The 14,450-nt window shown below is 40.8% G+C and overlaps 1 protein-coding gene across 3 annotated transcripts in view; it reads right to left on the reverse strand.

The window, feature by feature from the left end:
- Positions 1-14,450, reverse strand: part of DLC1 (DLC1 Rho GTPase activating protein) — a 370,802-nt gene that overhangs the window by 121,245 nt on the left and 235,107 nt on the right. The window lies entirely within an intron of this gene.

A 14,450-nucleotide genomic window follows, 5' to 3' on the forward strand; every position in this document is an offset into this window, starting at 1 on the left:
GAAACAGCCTAAGTGTCCCTCAATAGAAGAATGGATAAAGAAACTGTGGTACATATACACTATGGAATACTATTCAGCTATTAAAAACAAGGAATTCCCGAAATTTGTGGATAAATGGATTGAGCTAGAAATGATCATAATGAGTGAGTTAATTCAGAAGCAGAAAGACTCAAATGGTATATACTCACTTATATCTGCATATTAGCCCAAGGGGCATGTCCCATGAAAGCCTTCACCAGGCTACTTATAACAGCCTGTAACTCACACACCAAAGGATTCTACTTGCATTTTTGGCCTCCAGCACCTATACATATTGGCACACACACACACATACACACACACATACACACACACACACACTCATTCACTTGTGCACACATGCACATATACATGTGCGCATTCACATATGTGTGCACAGCACATGTGCTAATTTTTTAGCCCCCCAAGACAGGGTTGCTTTGTGTAACAGCCCTGACTCCCCTGAAACTCTTTTTGTAGACCAGGATGCCCTCGAACTCACAGAGCTCTACCTGCCTCTGCTTCCTGGGTGCTGTGATTAAAGGCATGTGCCACACACCTGGCCAGCTAAAAATAATTTTAAAAATTGTTTTTCAAAAGAGTAAATGATGAAACAAGATTAGGGTCTGATTTATGTAGAAGTGATGTCACCATCTTAGGCTTGATACTTCAGGAGTCTAGGAGACAGAAATTGCACAAAAGGAGTGAATAACAAGGAGGCCTTTGGAGGTGGTGGCTTCTTCTTCTTCTTCTTCTTCTTCTTCTTCTTCTTCTTCTTCTTCTTCTTCTTCTTCTTCTTCTAAGATACGTTCAACCATAGCAATATTTATCTACCTGCAAAAGTATTTTAGATGCAGTGTGAAGGGATGGCAGGTCTCTGTGTCATGAACATACATGGCTGGCTGCTAGACCAACATCTTGGGTGAATCTTGGGTGAATGTCATCAGCATAGTGGGGCCAATATGTCAGTACAGGTGATTGGGAACCTCCTCAGTCTTTTGCCACACTTCAATGTCTTTTCAATTCCAAGAAGAAGATGCAAAACAGTGAATGACTTAGAAACTCTTGTTAGCTGACAGGGATGATGGCTGTTTTCCACTTGTACCTTGCAAGTGTAACCAAGGAGCACTTGTCATGGAGTTAAATGAGCTTTATCAAGATCCTACATTTGTTGCATTCATGGTCAAAATCCTTCACTTTATTACTGTTCTGTGAGTGTCTGTTCTTATGACATGACCTCAAATCTCTATCCCCATGTATTTTGAATTTTAAAAATGATCTAAATCAGTTTTGTTTCCTAAGGAATAATATGAATAGTTGTTCCCTGTAGGAATTCAAGAAGGACAGATAAAAGAGAAAGATGTCTTTCAATGATTGGCCCAAGATGCTTCACAACACTATATAGTTTAAGCCAGAGACTGTTGTAACAAGGGGCAGCTATTAGCCTGATTTTCTGGTTTAAGAGCCCGGACTCGGTTTGCCCAAATTCACACAGCTTATTGGATTGAGTATTGTATGTGTTTCTGTGTCAGGTTAGACACAGAACTGTCCTTTAATTACTGAGAAAAGTCATTGGTGGCCTTCACCTCGGACGTTCTCTGTAGAAGCACAATCTTGGAACTCTCCTTTCTCTCCCCCTCCTTCCTTTTGTTTTTCAGTGCAGGATGGAAAACCCTTGGCCTTGCACATGCTAGGCAAGCTCTCTATGACAGAACTACACCCCCAGACTGGACCGTCATTTCTTATATGTAGATTTTCTGAGTTGAATTTTGAGTTTTTGGTATATATTTTTATTAGCTAGTGGGTCCCCCTGGTGTCTCCCAAAAACAGAAGCAACATAAAGAACCCCTGCACACCTGAAGTGTCCAATTGGGCCCACAGTACTTTTTCTTCATTCTAGGATAGCCTTAACAGTCCTCTTTCGTGACTTTCTCGTTCTCTGGTCAATATGGCGGTGGTTGCTGTTCTCTGGGGGGAAAAGATGACCCCGTTTCTCTTGGCCATTGGAGTCTGCATGGATCAGTGTGATGTCAAGGACAAAACAGTTTTATGAATGTGAAGAACATTTAGAGTGGGAGACACAGACAGTGCTTGAGCAAGCCTCTTAAGCTTTGCTAGTGGATTGCTCAGTTATCTTTACCCATCGTCCTTCACACACCTCAAAGCCATGGACAGCCATCCCTATTGCTTGCCATGCCAGCTTCGTACCTCAGCTATAATCCCAGAGTGGGGAAGGAATCCATGGATCTCTGCTCCCCTCGCCATTTAAGGGTCCTTACTACTGTCTTGGCAGCAATAAAAGAGACTGATATTTAGATAATCGTGTTTGGAATTTAAAAACCAAATACAACTTTCTAGATGCATCACAGATCATACTTCATCAGTCAGAACTCTTGGCAACAGTTATAGAAGTCATTATCTCATCCCATGGATGGTAGGTTGAGCTTTTTCTATCTTGAAAGTTTGTACATTTCTTTATTTAGAGAGAAATAGAGGAAGGAAGGAGAGAGGGAAGGTGAAAGGAAGGGAAGGAGGGGGAGAGACGGAAGAGGGAAGGGAGAGAATATGCATACAATGCCATGAACATGAAAGTCAAAGGGGAACTTGTAACTTGTGGGGATCCTGGGAGGGAAATCAGATTTTTAGGCTTGGTAGCTATTGCCTTTATCTGCTGAGCCACCTCAGCAACCAGCCAGCCAGCCTGCCCGTGCATCTGCCTGTGTGCCTGCCTACCTGCTTGCCTGCCTACCAGCCTCTCTTCCTCTTTTCCTCCTTCCCTACCGCCCTCCATCCCTTTCTTCCTGCCTTCTTCCTTTTCTCAGTCTTCTATCTCTCTCCTTCCTGCCCTTCTTTTCTTTCTTTCTTCAGTAAGAAAATAAAGATTTGTCTGTTTGATTCTCCAAGAATAAACAATACTTTGGGTAGAAATAACAACATATTGGGAAAGTGAAAAATAACATTACTCAAACTCCTGGTTATTGACAACCAATATTTTATGACTGGTTTACATATACTTGAAAATCTTGGCCATTGTGAACATCAGTAATCCATTTTTAGCACACTTTCCTCTATAATTAATATTTTATTTCTCAGAAAACATTTTGAATCTGAATTTTATCTAGTAATTGAGTCCTGTCCTAGACATAGTCCGAAGAGGAAGATTCATAGAGGTGAAGAGGCAGGCCAGGCATTCCGAATGGAGGTTGTGTAATCTTCTGTTAACATGCAACTGTCTTCTACCACACTCCTTCAACTTCAGTAAAACATTTAAACACATGAAGGAAAGGGGAACAATTAGGCTTGCCATCTGGATATTTGTCAACACTGTGCTTTGATTCTGGGACATGCCTGAATCAAATTCCATACAGATGTGTAACAGTAAATCAATCAAGTTATCTATCTATCTATCTATCTATCTATCTATCTATCATCTTCTCTCACTCTCTCTTAACCGTCTGTATGTCTACCCATTTATCTCTGTCTATCTGTCTAGCTACATCTGTCTGTCTATCTATCTATCTATGATCTAATTATTGATTATCACCCATTTATCTCTATCATTATCTATCTATCTATCTATCTATCTATCATCTATCTGCCTACCTACCAATCTTCATATGCAAAAGAGATCTAGGGTCTGACTGTGGTAACTCTGACTTAATGATTTGTCTTTTTTTTTCTGTGAGCCAATAAGTAACATAAGATGCCTCAAAAGTCTCAGCATCTCAAGCTACAGCAAGTAAGTACTTTCTTTCTTTATTCTCTTTAATTACTTCCTTATTTTTTAAAATAACAAGGAATGTACAAGTCAGGGTGAAAATCTTAGATCATGCAGTAGTTATTTCTGTCCAACCTTTTTATACTTAAAAATTTGGATACACTATGTAATTATCTCTAAACTAGATACTTGCCCCTCAGCAGGCAGTGGAAGGCAAAGACAGGTTTCAATGAAACATTTAGTAAGTAATTGGAAAGTCAGGGAGGAGAGATCTATTTCAAGCTCACTTCCTGTTTACCTAAATACTGCAGCCCAATCTTTCCTAGCATCCTGCAATCAGCCTTAATTAAGGCTTTTATTTTGGCAGTGTAGCTACTTTAAGACAAAGTACTTAAGCTATGAGGAAAAGCTTTGTATATGTGGAAATCTGAAGAGATTAAAAATGGAATCAGTTTTTCTTCATATCACTGGCTTAGAGAAACAGAGCAGGTAACACTGCCTTTGCCTTAACCTTTCTCTGTTTACCTGTCTGGACTTCTGCTGAGGGTTACCTTCCTATGATAAGGCCTGGGGGATTGTATAGTTAGATACCAAAAAACACAGCAAATCAGATTAAGGTTTATAGAAGCAAAGTAGCTTAATTTTGTCTCCATTTTTGGGGGGGGGGTGAGGCGGGGGTGGATAGAATCTTGGCAAAATGAAACCACCCCAAATCAAAACAACTAACAAAGAAATTGTATTGTCATAAAAGATGACAAGATATAGAATATTTTGTTGTTTTTGATGAAAAAAATGTGTCATTGAAACTGTGAAATCTTTGCTCTTCCTTCATTTTTGTCTGGTGTCAGGCCACTCAGCTACGGCAGTGGACGTCTCTGTTAAGTTTTATGATGGACGGCATGTTTGGATGTGCTTGCAATTTTATACATATACCCATTTCATAATGAAAAGCTAGGAGGGAGGCAGTTAAAAGAACGGGTATAATTATCTTTTATTTCAATTTATACATGAAGATGAATCACTTAGTGTCTTTTTCTTTGTTTTTAACTGTGGAGAATTTTCAATGGGTCAAGAACAATCCTGACCTTTTATTTAACAGTTACAAGATGAGATACTAACTGTGAAAAAGCTGATGCAACATTAGAACTTTAAAAACTTGGAATTTAGAAGAAAGATGGAGAATGAGTGTAATTCTTAAGACTAAACAGCCAAAGACATTTCGGATACCCAGTATCCTTTTTATCTTCTGTCAGCTTCCCAGAATGGTAAATTTCTTTAGTCTTTGTTGCTCTCAGTCTGCTCCAAAATACGGATTCAGGCCTAATTTGTATCTGTCCTCTTTTGCAGTGGAAATAGATGAGCTATAGAAGGGAAGTTCTCACTAGGCTAAAATGGAGCAGTAACTAATCCATGAGATTACTAGAAATGTATCTTTTTGTTTTAGATGAAGGATAATTAAACCTGGCAGAAATTCACTTGAAGGATGCTGCATAAGGAATGAAGCCAGATGGCCCATCCTCTCCCACCAGACCACAGTAATAGTTAATTTGGACAAATTGCCATATACATGTTCAGTCATGTGACCTTTAATTTCTAACAGCTTTAGAGCTTCCATTAAAGCAAAACGAAGGGCAAAGGCTCTGCATCGCTGACATGCACTTTCTGAGAGACATTTGAGGAGGACCTGCCCTGCTGCCGATTATACCAAGTAGTAGGCAGCAGGGACAGGCAAAGTGGGGCTTAAATGGCTACAGTTAAGATGGTAATTAAGTTTTGAAGCTTCAAAGAAGCTCATTTTTAAAATTCCAAGCAATTTATTTAAGGCAAATCTAAAATATATTCTATGAGAGGGAGCCATTTCAAAATATTTGTTAATAGAAGAAAACATTATCTTATTCAATTATTGAATCAATGCTGAAGGCAGAACGAATTGTGTGTTTTTAGCAGCCTGAAAGTGGTCCAAAGGCCAACAAATGTGCAAATCTGTGTTCAGCTATAATTTCTTTAAGTCTAATTCATTTCTCCTACACTTTTATTGTCATAAAGTCTTCATTTTCTGCTGATTTCAACATCCAGGTTTTAAGTTAGTTTTGTCTGTGTGTTGAACTAAAGGGAGATATGACTACAAAACACTGTCTGCTTCTCTTTGAAAAGTAATGTTAAAACTAGGGTTAAAACTTAACCTCCCCCCTCAACTTACCTGCCAACCTGAACATAGGTTGCTTGATTGTCATCCATGTGACATCACCTACAACATCTACGGTAAACAACACAGCACAGTAATGCTGTTGAATGCATTCAACCACAGCCCTCTGGGTCCTTTCCAAAACTAAATGCTAGCTGGATGGGTGTGGAAGCACATGCCTTTAATTCTGCAAAGATCATAAGTTCAGGACCAGCCTGAGCTGTATATGAGACCATGATTCAATAAGAAACAAAAAAACAAAACGAAACGGAAAAATGTAACCCAGAACATCACAATCCATAAGAACAAAACACAAAACCTTCCTGATCTCTGAAAAGACACCTTTTAAAGACTTTCAGAGCTCTAAGGTAGGGACTTTCCCTGTACTTACTGTATCCCAGCATAAGCTGGAAATGATCCAACCATATAAACTGGGACTCCGTGAGAGAAAGGACCTAATGAGTAAAGATTCTGACTTGTACCATGAATTTAGCGACAAAGTACAACTTGAGGTCAACACCATGAGATCATATTTATCCACATGCTGGGTGATCCTCTGCATGCAAGATGGACAAAGTTATAGCTGGTTGTTCCTGGCTCCTGGAGTCTGGGACTAAAAGGGACAGAACTGGTTCTAAAAATAACTTAGCCTCTCTAAGCCAAGAAACAAACTGGGAACCACTGCAGATTTCCAGGTTTAAATATTCTCTTTGAAAGACAAGAGGTCGATGGCTCAGGGAGCTTTAGGTCCCTTTGTAGCTCCGATCTTTAATGATTATATAAATCTATTTTATATAGAAGTCCTCATATCATTTCAATTTTCTTCTTCTTCTTTCTTCGTAAGGACCAGCAATGTGTGGGAAAGACCATGCGTGCCCAGTGCTGAAAGGGAGGAGGCAGGAGACCAAAGGCTTTCCCACTGCCAGGCTTTCTGAGTGCCTTGTGGAGAAATAATTACAGTATCTCTGGAGCAGAGCACAAGACGTCTTGTTTTGCGTTCTGGGCTGTACCCAGCTGTTTTTAAATAGCACTAATGTAATACATATGTAGGGAAAAAACCAAATAAGACATAGGAAGAATGGAGGAAGAGAAGAAAGCAGGAAGAGGAACCACAGAATGGATGGAGAGGGGAAGGAAGGAAGAAAGAGACAGAACCACCATGTTGACATCTTTGGAGTAAATAATCATAATTATTGGTAGATGTATGTTTCAACCATCTCTGTCCTGACTCACATATATGCTAACTAAAATTCGTTGTGTGTTTCCCTTCATGTGTCAACACACATACGTATGCCAATAGACTAGAATTTTGTTACCTTAAGGTAAACCTTAACATCCCTGCATAGACTTATCTAGTAGAAAACCTGCTATGTATCAGCTCAATTAACTACTCTTGTCCATGCTTACTAGTCAGATCTTATTTCTGGGCTCCTGCAAAAGCCATATGGAATCTTCCTGTGAATCAGAAGAACATTTCTCCCCGCCCCCCTCCGTACTCGACTGTTTTTTTTTTTTTTGTAGCAGCACCCATCCTACAAGATAGCAGAACATTTAACAAATTAATCAAAGCTGTTCCCTCAGAAGCATGTATTAACTCCCTGACTGGGGTTGGAGATCTGTGGATAGGCTGGATGTCAGCTCCCAAATATCTTATGGCTGGGAGCCCACAGGCAGGGTAGATCCTGTCCAATGTGCCCTAGGTTGCATAGCGAGCAGGGATGAACAGTCTAATTTCCTGGAAGCTCTTATAAAATCATTCCTCTTAAATGATGCATGTATGCATTGAAGTGTGCTTCCAGGAGGGTGTGGATTTACCTTGGAACAGCCAGAATCCAAGCCCACACTGGCTGAGTCCACTGTGAGCCCTGCGCTCTGCCAGTTTCTATGGGGTACAGGTATAAAGAATTCCCACCTTTGGCTTTAGGGCACATGGTGTAGTTAAAAGATCAAAACAAATTAGGCAACAGAGCTGTATTTGGAAGCCACAGTTTGAATACACAATTACTTGGTTTTTCTTCTTTCTTGCTGCATATAAAAACGAATTGGGTAAGAGAGTTTTAAGTGTATCTGGTTTTTTTTTTTCCTCTCCAGTCTGTAAAGAAGGGAGAGTAACGGGCTGTATCTTCTGTTTATTCTGAAGCAATAACTGCAGAAGTCATTGTTGGGTGCACATAGAAGGAGAACCTTTCAGGAAAGAAGATTTAATGACACAATGCGAATTACTGGTTGGCCAGAGAAGTGTGAGGTGAGCAAACTAGAACGCAGGCGCTTTATCACTGAAGGCACAAAGATAGCACCAGCTCTATAATGTGTGGGGATTCCCGAAAATCCCAGGGTCAGTAAAGGAGGGGGAGGGTGTTGAGCTATATTAGATATGGTGACATAGGTGAAGAAAGACAAGACTCAAATCTGTCATTCCATCCTCTCCATTGGACCACAGGCACATAATGGCAAACAAGTGCATAGGGACAGGCATTAGTACTATAGCCGTGAAGCAGAACACTTCAGTGTGCTACTACGTGCAAGGGATGAATAGAGGATCCAGGGCAACAGTATACCATGCTGCTCTAGAAAACTAACAACACCAACACAGACACCTAATCATTACAGACAGACAGACAGACAGACAGACAGACAGACAGACAGACACACACACACACACACACACACACACACACACACACACACACACACTAACGTGGGCAGAAACCTTGAGAGCAACAATCCCCATATGTAGTCTCAGGCCATGTCATGTTCTCTAGCTAGCTTCAAATGATACAAGGAGTTGAAGTATTAGAAATGTAGATTTTGCCTGAGGGGGACTTCCTCCCCCTTTATATGCTCATAGGGTATCAAGTCTCTTCTTGGTAGCCTGCTACCCTTCCTCTGAGTGCTACCAGGTCTCCCCCTCCAGGGGACATGGTCAAATATGAGGCACCAGAGTACATGTGAAAGTCATACCCCCCTCTCCACTCAACTATGGAGAATGTCCTGTCCATTGGCTAGATCTGGGGAGGGGTTTGAAGTTTATGGCCTGTATTGTCCTTGGCTGGTGCCATAGTTTGAGTGGGACCCCTGGGCCATAGGGGAGGGGAATAAGGGGAAAATGGGAGGGAAGGAAGAATGGGAGGATACAAAGGATGGGATAACCATTGAGATGTAACAAGAATAAATTAATAAAAAAATTTAAAAAATTAAATGGAGAAGCACTACAAAAATGTAGATTTTTTTAAAAAGAAAAGAAAAACAAAACAAAACAAAAAATGGTGACACTTTCAAAATTGTGACCGGGAGAGGGATGCATTCCTCAAACACCAAAACAACGGACAAGGTGACTTGAAGTCAATTAAGAGAGAAAGCAGAGCCGAGGAGGAAAGCCAAGGCGTTTGCATTTCTGTCATGCTTGTCCTGGTGCCAGAGATAAACAGCAGCACACCCCTTCATCCTCTGCTGCCCAGAGAGGCATCTAAGTGGCTGCAGTGCTCTCTAAACATAAATAACCTTAATCTTCTGATGTGCAGTAGACACCTGGGAACGCCAGTAGGAGGACTCCTTTCATTATAGCCCTTTATGGAAATTCCAACGGAACGAATGCCAACCTCCTATGGAAGTTTCCCCTCTGTAAGAGGTGCTGGCAGTGGTCTGAGTACATCTCAGTGGTTTTCTGGCAAGGGCTTGCTTCCATCTTGTTAGAGTTCCCTCTAAATCACAGACCTGTTGGAAGAATGACGATGACAAGGCTGAAGCTAGACTCAGAGGTGAAGAAAGGGTAGGTACCTTGAAGATTGAACATAAAACATCACCATGTGCTGTCTGTTGAAGGCATCAGTTGGTGTCACATGGCTTTTTCAATTGCTCCCTATCTTACTTTAACTTTCCCCCTTATTTAGACAGTGGGACATGTTCACATCTACCCCCTGTAGCTGTCTGGATGAACAATATCCCCCATAGGTTCAAGTATTTGAACACTTGGTCCCCAGTAGGTGGCGCTGTTTGGGCAGGCTATGGACTCTTTAGGGGGTGTGGCCTTGCTGGAGGAAGTACATTGCTGGAGGTAGGCTCTGAGAGTTGTTAGGTTTGGCCCAGACTTGCAGTTCAGCCTCTCTGCTTCTTGTGTGTAGACGATGACTGACCTTTCAGCTTCCTAGCCTGGCTACCTTCTGCTATCATGGATGTCACCTTCACTGTCATGGACCTTCTCTGCTGGAACCGTGAGCCAAAATAAGTTGCCTTGAACATGGTATTTTATCATAGCAACAAAAAGTAATTAATATATCCCCTTTTTTTCCCCTCCAACTGTCCCTATCCACCCCCAACACACTCTCTAGATGACTCCTTTCTATCTTCATGTCTTTGTTCTGCAGAGAGTAGGGGTATCCACTAAGTCCAGGCAATGCTGTCCATATACGCATGTGTGTGAGGCCATTCACAGAAGCACAGGAAACCTACCAGGGGCTACATCCTCAAAAAGAAATCATCCTCCTGCCTCCAGCAATTATTCACTGCCAATTATTGCTCCTCCATAAGGGGCATGGCCTAGAGACCATCTACCTCATTTGCTCTAGAACTTTGGCTAGTTTGATCTTGTGTGGAGGAGGTTGGCCATAGCTCAGTATGTCAAGTATTAAACTATAAAATGTGTTGGGATAGTATCGGGCTATTTCTTCTCGCCAGATTCAGGAGGTGGAGAAATAGAAGACATGGAAAGTCACAGGGAAGATTTAAACAGGAATTGGTACAGGCGAGAGAAAAACACAGTGAGAGAGAAAGGGGACCAACAGTCCAGGCTATCTACCCAAAGCCATCTTACACCCAAGGTTATGTTCTCACGTGGGTTCAAATCCTAGTTGAGAAAAGCTATACCTCAGGAAGGGTTTTAGGATGTCAAATGGTAGATTTGCAATGATCCCTGTAAGCAGAATTTGAACTTGGCTATACCCATAATAAAAGCAGATGCTTAGAAATCATCCCAGGTAAGAAATGTTTGCCATGGAGAAAGAGAGAGAGAGAGAGAGAGAGAGAGAGAGAGAGAGAGAGAGAGAGAGAGAGAAGGAGAGAGAGAGACAGAGAGAGACACAGAGAGACAGAGAGAGAGACAGAGACAGAGAGAGAGAGAGAGAGAGAGAGAGAGAGAGAGAGAGAGAGAGAGAGAGAGAGAGAGAGAGAGAGCTTACACAAGCATGCACATCTTTCTATGCTAAAAGCTCTAGTGTGATTTGGAATGTTTTGGAATGTATTTCTTTGCTTCATCTTTTCTGTCTTTTCATTTTAGTTATCTCTTCTCTTTATTTAGGTGTTTAATATTCTAGATCAAACTAGATGACAAAAAAGAAAGATTGTAGATGACAAAAAGAAAGATACCTTCAAAATTAATACTTTGGTAAAAATTCTATTCATGTAGCCAAGAAAGACATAAAGAAAACCTTTCTCTCAGCTCTCAGGTCATCTAAAGGGCTAAGAAACAGAGGAAAAACAGAGACTGCTTTCAACAGAGACAAAGGTTAAGAGCTGAGTCTTTCATTCTCCTGTGTGTGGGACCTCCCCTGGTTGTGTGGCGGCCCCACTGTGCTGTTAGGAAGTAAGGGACATTAACAGGACCCTCACAATCTTTCAAGGGCTAATTAGTCCTTTTGGGACATCCAGACCGTTGGTGCCTTTTCTTTTCTCTTTCAGCTGTTTGCCTTTTGGTCATTTTTCCATGCTTCATTAAAAGAAGTAGCCTTTGCAGAACTGTCCATTTGGCTCGCTGTCCTGAGTGAAGCCATTGAAGGGAGCTGGGAGTATCCACGGACTGGGATTATAATGGTAGTTTTCAACTCTTTTAACCCTTTTACAATTTAAAAAAGAAAATGTGTGCACTCTAATTTAATAGCAATTCTATCCTTAATATCTATTGAGGAAGCTAAACATGACATGTGACAAGGCTGTCCATCTTGTTCATTTAGTTTTCAAACACAGTCAGTTCCTCTCAGCCCCTCCTGGAAAGACATATTTCCCACTGTGTGACACCCTGACATCCTAAGTAGAGCAATGAAGGTTTGCATATCAGCCTGCGGTCTTTTAAGTGTTGCAAACTACACTTGACACATGGTGGAAATGTTTTTTTAAAATAAATATTCAGTATTAAGAGAAAACAAAGAATAATATGTGTTATGACCACTACCGTTTTAGGTTTTTAGGTGTATTTCTGTTTGTGAAGACTGAAGTTTAGAGATAGCTAGCAACTCTCTTGCTTAGAGATGATGAGAATACGAGGACTGGAATGCAATAGGAATGGAAAAAAGACAAAGAAAAACTGGAAAAAAAAGTGTTTGTACTTTAAAAAGACAAACACCATTCACAAACACTTTGCTAGACTAACCAAAAGAAAGAACAGATCCAAATAAATAAAATTAAAGATGAACATTGAGAGATACCAACAAAATCCAGCAAATCATGAGGCTATACCTTAAAACCTGATATTCCACTAAAGTGGAAAATCCAAAAGAAATGGATGGATTTCAAGGTGTACATGGCTTATCAAAATTAAACCAAGAAGAAATAAATAATATAAACAGACCTATACCAAACAATGAGGTTGAACCAGTAATTAAAAGTCTCATCACCAAAAGAAGGATTTGGAGTAGAATTATACTACACTTTCAAAGAAGATCTAACAGTAATATTTCTCAAATTATTTGACTCTAAAACTAAGATACAACAGAAAAGGAGCGATAGAGACTGACATCCAAATGGACATAGAGGCAAAAGTCCTCAGTAAAATACGTGAAACTGAATTCAAGCATTAGAAGGAATGGGAAACCCATCGTTGGGGGTTCTTGAGATCACACAGACTGTTTTAGTTCCACTCCTGTTGTGACAAAATGCCCTGGCAGAAGCCATTCTGCAAGGTAGTCAGAAGACTTTATTTCAGCTTTCAGCCCTAAGGTCCAGTCCAGCACAGCAGGGAATTCACAGCAGCATAAGCCTGGGGAAGCTGCTCACTTCATCTCTGCAGTGTGGTATAACACAAGGAGTGTGCACATGCTTCTGTTCAGCCTAGCTCTCTTTTCCATTCAGTCCCCGACCATGCACATGAAACGCTGCCACCCACATTCAGGGTGGGGCTTCCTAGCTTAATCAGCTCAATTAAGAACATCCCTCACAGCCATGCTCACAGGCCAATCTGATGTCGACAATTTCTCCAGTGAGATTCTCTTCCTAGATGATTCTAGATTGTGTCAAATTGTCCATTAAAGCTAATTATCACAGAGACTTTGGCTCTACCAAGCTTTAAAAAAGCAGTGGTGTCACAGGTTCTGTGAAGGAGGCCTTGGGTTAGAATTTCAGAGTACTAATTGATAATTACCAGAAACTATGCTTTGCATAGTAACAGAAAAAACTGCTTTCCCCTCCTTTTTTTTTTCATTGATTTGTACTAAAGTGTCATTTCTCTTTGTTGTTTATCCAGACAATTCTCATTAATTTGCATTTTCCTTTCCTTCAATCCATAACTTTTTCTTCTTTATCATTAGGGAAATTAAGATCATGAGGTATGAACATCTTCAAGTCACTGGCCACATCTGAATTTTTTTAATGGCAAAACAAAGTGCTGTTTTTTTCTTCCTCTGTTCTTTTATTTTACTCCCATTTGCTTCTACTTGCTGAGGACTCCCAAGTCAGTGTCTTTGGTCTTACCTTTACTTTATACACCTCTTCCCTGGTCCTGTGCAAGTTCTGTACATTATCTATCCCCTTTCTTACCTGTTCCCTTTCTGAAATCTCTGATGTGAGGAAACACCATTCTCCTAAGCATATGTTGTATAGCAATTTCCTCTCAGATAAAACCTTCATGTCCAAGGAAAGTGCCTTAAGAAATAAGGTATGCTGGAGAATGCTGAAACAGTCTATGATGCAGGGATACTCTAAATCCCAGGAAGTAAACAACTCAAAAGGTTTAGGATGTCCCTGAAACTGACCAGATTCACTAGAGCCCCTAACTATGACTAATAAGAACTTTTAAGAGACTATCTCAGACCAGCCTGGCTGTCTGTAAGACTTGTAGACCAGCTGAGATACTTGAAAGAAACATTTTTCAACCTTTTCAGCTGCCTGGATATTGTAGGCTGAGCATTAGGGTTTTAGCTTTCATGAGCTGTTGATGATGCTAGGGTGGCTTTTTGATGGTACAGCATCTTTGAATCTTTTCTGCTCCTGTAAGCAACCCTTCACCCATATTCCTCTAAATAACTCTGATATAACTCATTAACTCACTAAGTTGGGCTTCTGTAGTATATGTACCTTGATCTGTAGTCAGTTCCATGGCTGGGAGGAAGAGATGTTTGTTCATGTGTCCTTAGGGATGGTATCACACAACACTATCCAGGGTAGCAGCTCAGTAACAAAGTGGGCTTCTCCTTTACTTACAAGACACATGAGGTAATGAGTGTCTCTCCACTGCCGACAACTAAGGTTCCTGCCTGTTAGCCTGACACTCAAGACTGCTCATGTTCCTCCCTCTCCACATTTGTATGCTACTCGCTACCTTCC

Source organism: Acomys minous (assembly GCF_964271855.1).
Source record: "Acomys minous genome assembly, chromosome: 15".
NCBI classification, from domain to species: Eukaryota; Metazoa; Chordata; class Mammalia; order Rodentia; family Muridae; genus Acomys; species Acomys minous.